Source organism: Andrena cerasifolii, chromosome 15, assembly GCF_050908995.1.
Source record: "Andrena cerasifolii isolate SP2316 chromosome 15, iyAndCera1_principal, whole genome shotgun sequence".
NCBI classification, from domain to species: domain Eukaryota; kingdom Metazoa; phylum Arthropoda; class Insecta; order Hymenoptera; family Andrenidae; genus Andrena; species Andrena cerasifolii.
In genome coordinates, this window is record NC_135132.1 from 8,499,131 (window position 1) to 8,514,663 (window position 15,533).

A 15,533-nucleotide genomic window follows, 5' to 3' on the forward strand; every position below is an offset into this window, starting at 1 on the left:
CCCCAGCACTATTTCAAGTTCCGGGGTCCATGGTAAAAAAAAATATTAAGAACCGCTGCTCTAAACCCTGTCAAAGACCCCTTATAAAAAAACAACCACGCAAACATCCCTTCAACCCCCTCCCCCGTTTCCACCCTTAAAAGTACAAAATTATAAAACGATAATTCTCAATTCATGTTTGAGGTTGCTTTCCACTGTTTAAACTGGGGCAAGCTCTAAAGAAGAAACAACAATTATCAGCGTCCCCATTTTTCGAATTCTCTTCTGGCTCCTCGTCTTCAGGAAGTCGTCACGAAAACAGGGCATGTCTGGGTTTGTTTTACGGGGAAACGAATAACTTGGGGAATCACGGCCACGCTTCGCAATAACGCGGCTGCTACCACCGACGAAGGGGGTACAGCTCCTCGTATCGATTTCACGGCCCGATTACGTAGCAGCAGTTGCCGATTCTCCCACGGCTTTTCCCGGAAACGTGTAAGCCAACTGAGGTAATCGTAGCCACGATGAAAAGAACAGGCTCGGCGCGTCGCGAGAACCGGGCGCGAATCCCCTTGTCGCGAAATTCGTCGAGATTTCAGTTTCCACTCTGCCTCCTCGTCTGTGCCTTGAGCAGGGTGGCATAGCGAGCGGGGGAGGAGGGGAGCTTCCTTTTTTATTAATTTCAGCTGCAGATTCGCTCGCATAAAGCGCCCTCGCAACAAAGATACTGAATCCCGCGCTGAACGTTCTGACGTGGATATTTGAGGCACAAAGGGTGAGTCTTGGGGAGGGGGTGCGGCCAACAAGGTAGCAGTGTTTTTGGTCGAGGGACTCGATTCTGTAACGTGTAATGTGGTTTGAGGAGATGGAAATTTTGGGCAAGGTGGTGGGAGTTTACGGTAGTGGAGAAAGGAAATTTGAAATTTTTTTTTTTTACATTTTGATTTCATCAAAATCTGTTAACGCAGCTATGAGCTACAAACAGTTAATGTCAGTGAAAATCCTACATTTCGGTAGTTTTCAGCCCCTAAAATTTCCAAAACCTTTCACCCTCCAATCGTCACACTTCTTCATTTCCAAAAAACACGAATCCTCCCCTACGTGCTTCACACTTCTCTCAATCTCTCCCATCATACACCTCCTCCTCCTCCCTTTCTCCCCAGAAAAACCGTTCCATTATCAAGCACACCTGCAGATTTTTATTCAGGGAGGGGTGGGGGCAACTTGGGTGGGGAGGCAGTCAAGTTGACAGCTGCCGATTGGTTGCTTGTTTGAACCCATTTTGAACCGCCAATTTAATTAAAAATTTAAGAAATTTATTTAAAAATATTCATTTTGTTTAGTATAAACTTAGGTGATACAGATTAGTGTATAAAAATAAGGGATTTTTTTTCAAGCCAGGGGGTGCAACTACCCCCTTGCTCCCCACCCTGACATCCACTACAATTTGTCGCGCACCGCACGAGCGAGCCGCGCCTACGCCCTAAATGTGCGATTAAAAACCAAGCAAAAAAAGCAAGGGGGGAGGGGTGCAGAAGTGGTGGTCGAAAAAAATTGCACCCATTGAAGCACCGCCTCGCGGCGGTCGGGAACGAAATCGTCGCGGTAAATAAATTTGCCCCCTCCCCACCACCTCTTTACCCTTTGCAGGCCGAAGAAACTCGTATTTGGGACGCGGTAAATTGTGGCCCGGAGTTGTTGCCGCAGTTCTCCGGGGCCGATTAAAAGTTCAGCCGCGTTTGAGCAAGTTTCGAGATTTTCGCGATCCGCGACACGAGTCGGCGAAAAAGCTCGTCCACGCGAGCGTATTTCGCGGCGCAAAAAGGTCTCGTGTGCTCCGCTAGACCGCCGCCCGGCGTCGTAGTGGGGCAGCTGATGTGGAAGGGCGGCGAACTTTTCGCTCAAACGTCACTCCCTCGGATACTTTTTCCCTGGCCCGTTTAATTAAAAAGTTGCCAGCCAAAGAGTGGATAATTTCATTATAACTCGTTCAACTTCGCGGGATCGATGTACGCGCATCCGTCCTCGACAAGTAGCGGAATTAGTGGAATCGGGATTTTTAATTTTTTTTTATTTTTTTATTTTTAAAATTTTTTTTTAGTCCTGTTTTTATTTTGCGACGAGGAAAGTGAGAGTGGGGGGAGTTTTTTGCACTCCGGGGTATTGGATCTGGATTCCATAAAGGGGAGCTGATTCCTCGTTAAAAAATAAAGCGAAAACGTGCAGCGGCGTTTTTTCGCGTGAGCTTTCATTTTCCGAGAAAATCGACTTTTGACATCGCTGCCCGGGCGCGCTATTCCCGATGCAGCTGCGGCGGTTATTAGATCGGGTCTTGATAAGTAACGGAACCGTTAGCGGAATTAGAGCTCAGTTGATTTTTTATATTTTCCCTTTGCGTCGGGAAACGCGGGAATAGAGAGAGTTTTTAAACTTTCCGGACATTGAAAGTGGATTCTGTATAGAGGGAGCTGACTCCTGGTTAATAAATGGATCGAAACTGTTCAGTGAAGTTTTTTCGTACGAGCTTCCGTTTCGGTGGGAAATCGACTTTGAAATCGTTGCGCGCTCACGAATTTTCGTAAGTGTATTATTATTATTATTATTTTATTATTAAACGTCTTTGTTGCTTCAGTGAATGGCGAGGTGCAGCCATGCGACAGTGTTAAGGTAACTTTGGACTGCTTTTAGTACAATTTCCAGCCAATTAGAAGGCTTTTTCATGCATACCCGCGTCGCAGCCCGAAATTTCGAAGGTTCCCCGCCCCCGCGACCGTCTCCGATTCGTCCAACTCAATTTGCCGTGCGCCAACGATGGGGAACTGGACCGACAAATTATCAGTTAACAAAGTAAACGAGTTACAAGCACGTAGCAGCGAGTTAAACAACTTTGATACGCAGGACGCAGCGTGCACCTCATTAAAACACAATAACGCTCCGCGTGGCCGGCAACAGTGGCGCGTTTGCCGAGGGCGCACTCCGCGTCCGCGTTCAGGGCCGATTATCTCGAGAACGGTGCTACGTACGGAAAAACTGTGCCGCGCGTTTTCGATGTATTTTTGTGCGGGGAATCAAGTGGCGTTCGCCGTTTCCGCGAATTCCGGCTCGTCCGACCTGAAAATTCGCTGAAACGCGACGACGGAGCTGGGGACAATACATTTACCTGCGCTTCCGGCGCTCGGAAAGTCTCTCTCCCTAATAAAGCACCCTCGGACGAGAAGAGGCCTCGTGAAAGGCCGAATTACCGAGTTCCTGTTGAAATTTTCTCGGGACGCCCCCCCCCCCCCCCCCCCTCCACTAGCACCTGTAACTCAATTAACAGGCGTGTCTCTCGAAACTTTGGGAAAGGCTTGTTCCGTTTCGCTTTGCGACGTGAACCAATTAACATCTCGCTAAACGGGATTGAATGGGAGAGGGATTGAAGGGGGAACTCAGATTTTCCCCGCGAAAAAATACGAAATACGTCTGAACGTAGCGCCAAGACGACGAAACGAAATTTCATCACTTAACCTCAAAGTTGGTACGTTCCGATGTTCGAACGGCACGCCCTCTATGTACACACGCCATTCCTACATGCCATAAAGCTTATCTTAATTCGGGATAATGTCTTGGATATCCTCAGTCGATAGTACCTTAACGACTAGAAAACAGCGATAATAAAGACAAGTATGTGGTCGAGGAAGGTAATTCTAAGAAAATGCTTAAATACTAAACTGAAGCACGCTTTTCACAAGATTATCGTGGAGAAGGATTGAAGGGAGAACTCAGATTTTCCCCGCGAAAATATACGAAATACGTCTGAAAGTATCGCCAAGACAACGAAACGAAATTTGATCACATAACCTCAAAGTTGGTACGTTCCGATGTGCGAAACGGCACGCCCTCTATGTACACACGCCATAAAGTTTATCTTAATTTGGAATAATGTCTTAGATATCCTCAGTCGATAGTACCTTAACGACTAGAAAACAGCGATAATAAAGGCAAATATGTGGTCGGAGAAGGTAATTCTAAGAAAATGCTTAAATACTAAACTGAAGTACGCGTTTCACAAGATTATCGTGGATTTTTTTTTAGTGGGATTAACCATTCAGTTTATTTATGATAGTAATTCTATGACGATAGACTATAGGCAGGTAAACAACGGGGATGTTTTTGTAGATTTACTGGGGGCACAGTGTGGCGTCGCGAACTTCATAAACGTGAAAGTAACGTGGACGTAATAGCGCCATATTGTGCGCATAATAGGTGCGCAACGAGCGCAGTTTGGTAGAAAGCGTCCAGACCAGTGAAATCCGACTGCCGTCTTCGTAGATCATTCTTCCTGTTGGTTTATTGGGTCGAATGCGAGCTTTTATCGCGTCTACCGTAAAACTAAGCCTGCAGCGATATTAAAGGCGACTGGGACGGGCTTGGTTCCAGCGTACGCGCTCGAATATCTTCCTTAAGGCTCCTGACGGCTTGGACACCCAGAACGTAGTACTACGTGCTCGGACTCGGGAAAATGGACGCTGTTGATGCAGTGTTATGTGCATTAGGTTGTAAAAGGTGAAAGGTATTGACGTTCAGAAGTTGGGAGGTGTGAACATAGTACTACGTGACTCAGGCTATCTGAGCTTCGAGAGGCAGAGATGGTTCATATGGTTTCAGATTGACGACGAGTTTGTTGCTACTGATTTTGTATTGTATTTTTTTGTTTGTCGAGGGTGGGGAACTTAGTGCTACGTGTTTCAGCTTGAATTTGGTGATGGCTATTGCAATTTGAAAATTTGAAGATTTGAAAGTTTGAAAGTTTGAAAGTTTGAAAGTTTGAAAGTTTGAAAATTTGAAGATTTGAAGATTTGAAGATTTGAAGATTTGAAGATTTGAAGATTTGAAGATTTGAAGATTTGAAGATTTGTAGATTTAAAGAATTGCAGATTTGAAGAATTGAAGATTTGAAGATTTGAAGATTTGAAGATTTGAAGATCTGAAGATTTGAAGATTTGAAGAATTGAAGATTTGAAAATTTGAAAATTTGAAAATTTGAAAATTTGAAAATTTGAAAATTTGAAAATTTGAAAATTTGAAAATTTGAAAATTTGAAAATTTGAAAATTTGAAAATTTGAAAATTTGAAAATTTGAAAATTTGAAAATTTGAAAATTTGAAAATTTGAAAATTTGAAAATATGAAAATTTGAAAGTGTGGCACAGGATTTTCAGGCGCTGTGTGTTTGATTAGAGAGAGTGAGATAGAGCGAGGAAGACGTTCGCGAGGTGTGCCGCTTTAGCCGTTAAGCAACTAGTCTATGTACAAACGCGACAGCAAACAGACACATGGGGCTTAAAATAAAAGTGTCGAATTTCTTTTATCACAGAGAGTTTTCATTTTCTACAAAAGTTTGAAAATTTGAAAATTTGAAAATTTGAAAATTTGAAAATTTGAAAATTATTAATGTAGTACCACCAGAAGATTAATCAAATCTGACAATTGAGTAGAAAGGAATGTTAAGAAATTTGATAACCGGTACCCGTTTGTAATTCGTTTATCAACAAACACAAGCTGCATTGCATTTGCAAAACATTTTTATTCCACTGTTGTAACACGATAACGTATTACACTTGTGTTCCCATAACCATCGGCGTGCACGTCTGGTTCAATGAAAAATCAAATTACAGGCCAAATAGATTCTGCCTGTATCGAGGATGCAATCGTTAAATTAGTTATCGTCCTGGGAGACACCACTGGATTCAATTTTTAAATCCTGTAACCGATGGCTTTGACGCGATACCCAGTGCAGAGTATACAGCCACGTTCCCACGTGTAAAAGAATACACATGCAATAGATAGTTTATGGATTTAAAATGCACGCATTCCTACAGGAAAATTGACATTCTACAATATGTGGAAAATATGATTTCCACCCTTCACACGTGAAAATGTGGCTGTAGGTGTATATTCCACATTTCGTATTTCACAAGTGAAAACGTGGCTTTACCTGTGATATTCTACACCTCGTGTTTTACACGTGGGAACGTGGCTTTAGCTACATTATTTCACATCTCGAGTTTTACACGTGGGAACGTGGCTTTAGCTACATTATTTCACCCCTCGAGTTTTACACGTGGGGACGTGGACTTAGCTGCATTATTTCACGTCTCGAGTTTTACACGTGGGAACGTGGCTTTACCTATTTTATTTCACTTCTTGAATTTTACACGTGGGAACGCGGCTTTAGCTACTTTATTTCATATCCCGAGTTTTATACGTGGGAACGTGGATTAAGCTGCATTATTTCACGTCTCAAGTTTTACACGTGGGAACGTGGCTTTACCTACTTTATTTCACATATTGAATTTTACACGTGGGAACGTGGCTTTAGCTACATTATTTCACCCCTCGAGTTTTACACGTGGGAACGTGGCTTTACATACTTTATTTCACTTCTTGAATTTGACACGTGGGAACGCGGCTTTAACTACATTATTCCACGCCGCAAATTTCTCACGTGGAGACGTAGCTTTAACCCTACCTGCGCCGCGACTGTGCAACTGAAACAATCATGGTAATGCTCCTATCACTCACAAGTCCATCCCATCCAAAATTCCCGTCACAAATTGCAACAGCAACTGGACCATCCCGCTAATAAACCCAAAGCTCAAGTTCAGCCGGTATCTCCGCGACTATCAGCCCGCCGAGCCTCGATATCGCTGAGCACAGTGGGCGTGGTTCAAATATTTGCCGACCGAAAGTCATTATTTGCTGTCGGTGTCGCGATAATCGCCAGTCAACCCTTTAATAGACGAAAGCGATATGGACCCACTCGGGAATCCGCCCGTTCCTTAGGAAAACGCTCGCACATTCCAAGTGTCACCAAGATGGTTACCCATCTTGGAAATAGACCCGCTTAAGGATTCAACCCTTCGCCGAAAAACCTGCACCCAAATTCCGCGTGTCGTCAAGATCGCTTCCCGCGATATCCCGATTCCCCAAACTCCCCCTTTTCCAAATCCCTTAGGCTGCTTGCCTAACCTTACTCCCCACCCCTTCAGTAGGACCCAGGTTAAATACCGGTCCCAAACAGGGATGGCCTAGTCCTAAACCTAAGGCCAGCAGCGTTACAACGTCATTCTGTAATTACCTCGACGACATCGGGAACCTGGTTTCGTCTTTAGAGTAACGACTCGTTTACAGATCGACAGCGATGCACCGCGGGATTTGACGCGGTGCCGTATCTTCTGACAGGCGTCCGTTTTACGACGGCCGATAAAATTTCGACGCGATAAGCCGACAATAGGCCGATAACGATTGACACCGCGTCAGTTCGACGCAGGGGATCGCTCGTGGAGGCCCGTGAAATCCGCTCGCCTCCCGCGAATAGGTGAATTTAATCGTGGTACACCGGAGAAGATTCGCGGGTCCAGGGAGCCTGCTGGAGGATTCAGTGGAGCAGGCCCGCCATTAATCAGACGGAGGAATTTCTTTTCCAGTGAAAGTCGAAGAAGGGTCGAAGGTGGTGTGTTTTACATCGATGGGCACGTACTTTCGATGTAAGCATGTTTACATAATTTCCATGAACATTTAAGTGATTTTGTCGACGAATTTTGCTTCGTTGCTTGACTGCTATTGAAGAGAGGGAACTGTGAAACATGTAACAATGCAGCAGGTAGTGATTATTAATATTATTCGCATTGCTGGAAGTGGCGTTGATATTTACATTGGGAAATGAGAATCGAAAATGAAATTTTAAACAGATTTAAACATCGAAATATATAAGCAGTGTTTCGTGGAGAGGAGAATTGAAAAATTAATGGAAGCCTGCGTTGGTTGCTAATTACTGGCTCTGTTGGCTTAGAAGTTGCATAAATGTTGACTTTTTTTTAAATTATTGTTAGTGTAGGAGAGGATCCATTTCATTGCCTGCTTTTATCTTCGAGAAACTGTGAAATATGTGTTATCGGCTGAAGGAATTTAGTGTATTACGGAAGTGTAATCAGAAAGCGATTAAAATGCCATAAACTGTCAGATATGGTAAATCAGTAAAAGAAAACTGTAATGGCCTATCATTTAGATATAGTTAACACCCTCGTTTAGTATATAATATCAGAATGAAAGTTAAGCATCAAAGAAATATAAACACCGTCAAATTTAGAATCCACTTTGGAGTTAATTAATTACAGATTAAGACTAAAAGTATCATTAAATCGCGGATAAAATAATAATTAAAAAAATTTAGTGTTACTTTCTTAAAATCGAAGGAATTCTAAGTCACACCCCAAAAAATGAATCGCAATTATTAGGAACTTGAAAAAGTCTCAGAATCTTTCAAATTTACAGTCTGCATCATACAAGTCGAATCGCGAAGATAAACAATCCACTGAGCATCTGGTTCGCGTGGAAGAACAATCGACCAGCGGGACATCATTTTCCCAGGGAGTTGCAAGAAAGGGAAGCGATTCAACGCTGAAAAAACCGGAGGGAAAAAGCGACCCAACAGGAAGCAGCCGTGCCTGAAGCAGGAAAAACATTGGTAAGAAGCTAGCGGACGCTTGGAGATTCAACGGGTCGGTGGAAATTCGTTACAGTTAAGACCGCAAAAGCTATTCACTGTTAAAACGACCAGGGAGGGACGGCAAAAAAGAAGAGGAGGAAATAGAAACGGGATGGCGGATAACGAGTCGAAGGATGGCAACGAGGCAGTATATCGCGGGGCAAATGAGGAGGAGCAGATTGATGAAGAACCTCCTGTTCACGAGGTAGCAGTAATTAAATGCAACAGCCGATTACGAAGAAGCATAATCTGCGCGCCTGAAAGGGAATGCTACACAGTGGACGGCGTTCAGTATAAATTGGACGCATCTGGTAAAGCCAGACCTGTTATTCCTTAAACTTCTGACAATAATAAAATAAAAATACTGGGTACATTATTTTTCTTGATTATTTAAAATTATAAATGATTTAAAGCCGCTGGTACAACATGCGCTGAATAGTGAATTGTGTAATACTTTGAAAATTCTCATGTGCTATATAGGACTTTTCAAAATTACAGGCGACATTGAAGTATTCAGATTCTTCGAGAAAAATGGAATCGAAAAGCCCTTTACCGTTTCTCGATGCGAGCCTCCGGTCTCGAGATACAAGCATTGCAATTCTGGTGCATGCTGGGTCGTCTGGAATTCAAATTTCGCGCGCTGGAAGTTGCGCCGCCCGAAACTTTAAACGCTTCTATCTCGAGAACGGGAGCTTGGATCGGAGAGCGGTAATGGACTTTTCGATTCCTTTTTTAACCCTTTTAGTGCCGGACAAGGATATATCGTCGTTTGCAACACTTGCGAAAAGTGCCAACGACGATATATCAACGTGATATTGGGGCTGGTTTTGCTAGATAGCTTAGGAGTGCGATTTTCTGACTTTGCAAGCGGTTAGGATTAATGATAATATATATTCGTTTTAATTAGTAGATATTTAGGTTCGTTTATTTCCGTCACCCTTCTACAAATAACCTATCGTCGTTGGAACATTTTTCTGACTCAGTTAGCATGAATTAATTCTGAATATTGGTTCCGATTAATCACAAGACGTTCCTTTAAACTGTGTTTCATTAACATGAATGGAAGTGCCTTCAGTCGTCAGATTTGAGGATTCATTTATCGCCTGGAATCAGAAGAAACGTGTACACTTGTATAAAATTCAATTGCTTCCATTTTGAAAGATGCAGAAATTTTCACTTCACACCCACATAACTAGCATTCTTCCGCAAGCAAGAAGCATACACCTAGGCAACTTAAAAATGACGACTTTAGTGATTATAAATGTCAGCAATCTAACAAGGAAAGATCCCGAACCCGGAAATTCAAAAATTCTGAGAAAATTTTTGCTTGCTGCCCAAATTCACTGTAAATTTCAGCTATTTTTCAATTTTCTGTTATAACTCGCGAACTGTAAAAACTGCAAGTTATCAAATGATAATTGTAATAAAAGAGGTAACTTTTGTCTTGAAACTTTTTATATATATCTTCCAGATTGAAAGTTACAAAATAGAATCGGAAAATAGCCGAATTTTCGGGGGTTAATTACACCCCCTTAGAGTGAATTTGGGCAGCAAATAAAATTGCGTTGTAATCAGGGGAGGTTTTCTATATTCAACAGAAACCATTTCCCTGAGATTCAGTAAGGATAATAAAGAATGCCACCAAAGAAATCTGGCTAGACAGAATCAATACTATCACAAACTAATGCAAAGCTCTTTGAATAGCAGTCAGATTGGGACTAATGCAACTACGTGGAGAACTTTGTCGTTCAGAATTGTCAGCACTGCTAGTTCCACTATCCACCACGACACCCAGAGCCACGAAACAGTGGAACCAAAGATTAAACACATTCTACCCACCTTGCCCACCAAGAATTCCCTTACATCACACCAATCGTGCCAATTATACGATAGCTTTTCGGCACGACCCTGAAGCGTCGAGTTTTTGGCCTTGGGGACAGGGCCTGGGAGGAGCACCGATAATCTCAGGCCTAAAGGCAGGTGGTATCGCAGGCAGTTCCTTATCTGTCTTAGACATGCCTCTACTCTGTCCTCCTTGTGGAAGACTGTTCACTGATACCAGCAACAGAGCCAGCACCAAGATACACTTCAGAAGCTTCATTCTGCTAGACCGGCAACTGGCACCTAATCGAAGAAGAGACAGACTGACACGGAGCGGAGAGAACCTCCTATAAGAGGCGCAAGTTCGCGATGAGACCTTCACGATCCTTCCCACTTCCTAGGCTCGGCTGGTTAGACCGGTATAACCAGCGGTGAATAATTATTACGACGCCTCATTAATACCCGGACACCTGTCCGTAGCTCCTGTGCCTCAGCTTTCAAGGAGATACTATGCTCAAACGAGTATTGCGCAAATATATTGGCACGACGAAGTAGAAGCTAGCATCAGACCCTGACCCCATTGTGATACCTTTTGCTCTACTAATACCCTGTTCACTCAACAAAGTGGAATAGACAGATATAGTGTCGGTTTATACAAGGTCCAACTGACGCGCAGCGCCTCAGAGTTTCCTCTATAGCAGCATTGAAACCTAGCAAGATGGAGTGAGCATTTAATCTCTTTCTAGGAGACACCACCGTGCAGGCCACAGGGTGGACGGAAAGCAGAGTGAGTTCTCAAAGACCACGTCTTAACTCGATGGGATTCACCGCAAGGAATTTTTGCTATTGGGCAGGCCATAACGGTCACGAATTATAAACGTTCGCAACCGGGGAAAAAACCTACCCGTAAGGTTGCCAGCAGCAAGCAACGCACCAGGAGAAAAACGGTCACCCATCTTTCCCCGATACGCGCCCCACGACGCTTAACTTCGGTGATCGAACGAGAACAGGTGTTTCCATCGCGGCCACTGCCGCTGGCAGTGGAAAAGACAGTTGATACACCAGAAAGGGTTCTTTAGAACCTACGACTACCACTTCTGCGGCTGACATTCCCGTTAGAATCCATCATTATCCACCGCGACACCCAGAGCCACGAAACAGTGGAAGCAAAAATTAAAAACACATTCTACCCACCTTGCTCACTAGGAATTCCGTTCCATCACATCAATCCTGCCCGTTATTGGACCGCTTTTCGGCACGTCCCAGAAGCATCGGGTTTCAGACCCTGGGGACAGCCCCGGGGAGGAGGAGAGATAATAGAAGGCGTAGAGGAATACTCCATAGTCGATGCTTTAGGACGTGTCTGAGACATGCCACTTTTCTGTCCTCCTTGTGGCAGACTGTTCACTGACACCAACAACAGAGCCAGCACCAAGATGCACTTCAGAAGCTCCATTATGCTGGACCGACAACTGGCACCTAACCCAACAAGACTCAGATTGTCACGAAGCGGAGACGTAGCCTTCTATAAGAGAAGCAAGTTCGCGATGAAACCTTCACCATCCTTCCCACTTCCTGCACTAGCCTTGGCCCGTTAGACCGGTATAACTGGCCGGCATTGGATAATTATAACGGGGCCTTATTAATACCTGGACACCTGTTCATAACTCCTGTGCCTCAGCTTTCATGGAGATAGTGTGCTCCAACGAGTATTGCGCACAAATATTAGCAGGACAAAGAAGAAGCTAGCATCAGGCACTGACCCTATTGCTCTACTAAAACCCTTTTCACTCAACAAAGCAGAAAAGCCGTTGACACACAGAAAGGATTGATTAGTACAGATCGCGCATTGTAACTTTGCCTCCAAGCGGCCGCTGAGTAGACCGTGCGTGGGAGAGAACCTCACCGTTGGGGGTCTTTTAATTCGTCTCAAGGATCATGCGATCGCACACCGACGAGTGGCATACAAAGTAACAGGTTAGCCTGATATTCATCCGTCTGCCGCTCGGAGCCAAAGCTATAATGCGCGATCTGTACCTACTACCACTTCTGCGGCTGACATTCCCTGTTAGAATCCATCAGCTGGCCCCCGGGACAGGTGTGGCAAGGGATCGGTGACACAGAGTCCGCATCAGCGTCGACTTGCTCCGCTGGCAAGCTCAAGCAAGCGATTCCTGTCAGCAGGACCACGAGAGCCAGCAGCAACAGACAAGTCAGGCTCCTTATTTTGCTAAATGCTTTCTGTCAGAGCTGCGGGTGAACTGTGGTTCGGGCAACACCTGGCCCTTCTACAGAAGCAAGCGCCACCACGTTGCCAAAGACGAGCCGGTCTCCGGGTGCACATTTCTGTGCAAATCAGACGCTGATTCGGCAATAAAGAGCCTGTCTAAGTGTCGGCTGATGAATGGCGGTTGCATCAGCTTTGCTACGGTCGGGGTAGGGGCATCTAGCGCCGATTGTTAGGTAACGACGTGATTAATCGAAGAAGAGGAATGGACGCTTCCTGGAATGAACGCAGATGGCCAAGAGGGTTTCATACTTTGGCTGGCGTCGGCGTGTTTCCACGCCGAGGGCTTATCACCCGCTGCGTGGCCTTATAATTTGCGGAAACGTTGACAGTAGTGTCCCAATGCTCCCGAATGTTTGTTAGGGGCGATTTAATTTACGGTATGGTAAACCAGACCCTGCCATTCAAAGTGCTGAAGCTCTGACAATCGTGATTAATCACCTGTTGGATCCTCCCCGGAGGATCGAGTGGAGGGGAACTTGGAGGTGCTGATGCGTGACAAAATCGTGTCACAAATCCTCGCCCCCCTCCTTGACTAATGTATTATTCGGACTGAAACTTCTACATACATTTAAGTAACTAAGGACGGGCAATAATACGTACTACGTAATGCAAAGCTCTTTGAATAGCAGTCAGAATGGCACTAATGCAACTACGTGGGAAACAGTCTTTCAGAACCGGGAGCATAGCTAGTTCCATCATCCACCACGACACCCAGAGTTAAGAAACAGTCGAACCAAAAATTAAACACACATTCTACCCACCTTGCTCACTAGGAATTCCCTACCACCACATCAATTCCGCGCATTATTGGACCTTTTCTCGGCACATCCCTGCAGCATCGTATCCATGATGGGAGGCACAGGCCCTGAGAGGAGAAGTGATAATAGCATGCCTAAAGGGCTGTTGCACAGGCGGTTTCGTAGGACGTGTCTGAGACATGCTCTTTCTCCATCCTCTATGTGGAAGACTGTTCACTGACACCAACAACAGAGCCAACACCAAGATGCACTTCAGAAGCTTCATTCCGCTAGACCGGTAACTGGCGGCTAACCGAAGAAGAATCAGATTGTCACGGAGCGGAGCGGTAGCCTTCTATAAGAGGCGCAAGTTCGCGATGAGACCTTCACGATCCTTCCCACTTCCTTCACTAAATTCGGCTGGTTAGACCGGTATACTACCGGCGCCTCATTAATACCCGGACACCTCTCCATGGCTACTGTGCGGTGATTAGTTTTTAATCCCTGCGCAGAAATTCGGCCCAAAATCGAGTCGCAAATCCTCCTTTACTAATGTATTATTTCAACTCAAACTTCTTCATACCTTTAACTACATAATAACCGTCAATAATACATACTAACAATATTTTTTCAATCTTTTTATTTTTTTTATGCGTGCCACCTTGGACGCATCAAAATCATAGGTTTGTTTGGCAATTTTTTTCTTTTAAATAACGAACCCAAAAAAAAATCTGATCAATGGCATTTGTTATACATCTCTTGAAGATTAAGAAAAGTCCATTATTTAACCCCCAACCGTTCCTCATTTCACGAACTGAATCTGTCCCTCGGTGTTGACACAGTAGTAAAATATCGATGAAATGACAAGGTAAACAGGTGTTTTTCGATATCTTTTTAATCAAATTGATGGGTTAACATTTACGTCTAAAATTATTCATCACTTTCGCGTAAAATAAAACGATATACGGGACATTCTGCTTGGTCACGAGAATCACAAGTAACAGAACACGAGGGGCGGACGAGGGTTAAAAAAAAAAAATTGCTAAATAAACCTATAATTTTCACGCGTTCAAGTTCACCCTCCCCCCTTAATGAATTACAATTTAGTGCAATAAACCCTACTCTAAAATGATTCCTCCTGCATTTAAACCCACCCTTCCACCGTTTGCAAGTGATCAAAAATGGTATTAGTACATTCTGCACCGTATATCTTCGCTACCTTAGATCTGTCATTAAACATCTCGCGAATCATTGAACATTTCCGCAAAAGGCCAGCTGGACTATTTTCCGGCCCTCTACAAAGCTTCATTGAATTCAGTGCGGGGCATTTTACGCGACTGCCTTTTAAGGACCAACGCGGGCCGGCACGGAGCTGTTTGGAAACAGGTTTCCCGGCCCGGGCTGCGTCTCATTTTCGCTTTATGCGACAGCTCGTAGCTTGCTGGCGCGTCTCGAAGCAGCGGCCCGTCGACTTGCTGCCACGAATAAAACTAACGGATTACAAGTGGCGGCCGCGGCGGCTGCGGGGGGTGCGAGGCAACTGGCTACCAGCCAGGACGTGTTTAGCCACATTTCGCGAAAATCGCCTTGCCACGCGGTCCCCCGTGGATGCAGCGGCCGCCGGTAATGCGAGGGGAATCTTATTACCGAACCAGCCGGCTGGAATTATTAAACGCGCCATTTACAATGCAGATTTTTTCTCCCCCGTTGCCGGAGGTTGGGGCACGTGTCGCGTATGCTTCGCGCTTCAATTTCCATCCTCCACTCACGATGAACGATATTTGACATTCCGACGATGTGATTTTTAGTGGGCGCACACCGAGTTCGGGGTAGGTCTGGGTTGGGGTCGAAAGTGGAGCAGAGGTTAACAAGTGGCAGTTTTTCTTTTTCACCCTTTTTAGCTTATAATGTTTTGCTGGAAACGATTTTTGTAAAAGAAAAAATGGATATGGATTTTTTATTTTTTTAAATAAAAATTGGCAGGTAGGAAACTAGACTGCCAATGATTTTGAATTTTAAAGTAAATGATTCGAAATTAGGGTTAATGAATTTTCTTTGTGAGAGTGTAAAAAGGGGAGGAGTTTTTCTTTTTCACCCTTTTTAGCTGATAATGTTTTGCTGGAAACGATTTTTGTGAAAGGAAAAATGGATACGGTTTTTTATTTTTTTAAATAAAA

The 15,533-nt window shown here is 44.3% G+C and overlaps 1 protein-coding gene and 2 long non-coding RNA genes across 5 annotated transcripts in view; 1 reads left to right on the plus strand and 2 right to left on the minus strand.

Moving 5' to 3' along the window:
* LOC143377110 (metabotropic glycine receptor) overlaps positions 1–15,533 on the minus strand; it is a 142,214-nt gene that overhangs the window by 84,421 nt on the left and 42,260 nt on the right. The window lies entirely within an intron of this gene.
* On the plus strand, positions 6,819–9,612 carry LOC143377127 (uncharacterized). The gene is made up of 2 exons (XR_013087241.1): positions 6,819–7,507; positions 8,295–9,612. It is a non-coding gene; the product is annotated as an uncharacterized LOC143377127 (long non-coding RNA).
* On the minus strand, positions 9,406–13,755 carry LOC143377126 (uncharacterized). 2 transcript variants are annotated; one of them, XR_013087240.1, is made up of 3 exons: positions 13,741–13,755; positions 10,348–10,705; positions 9,406–9,611 (listed from the first exon to the last, which is right to left on the minus strand). It is a non-coding gene; the product is annotated as an uncharacterized LOC143377126 (long non-coding RNA). The 2 variants fall into 2 exon arrangements; XR_013087239.1 differs by lacking the exon at positions 13,741–13,755 and adding an exon at positions 11,884–11,898.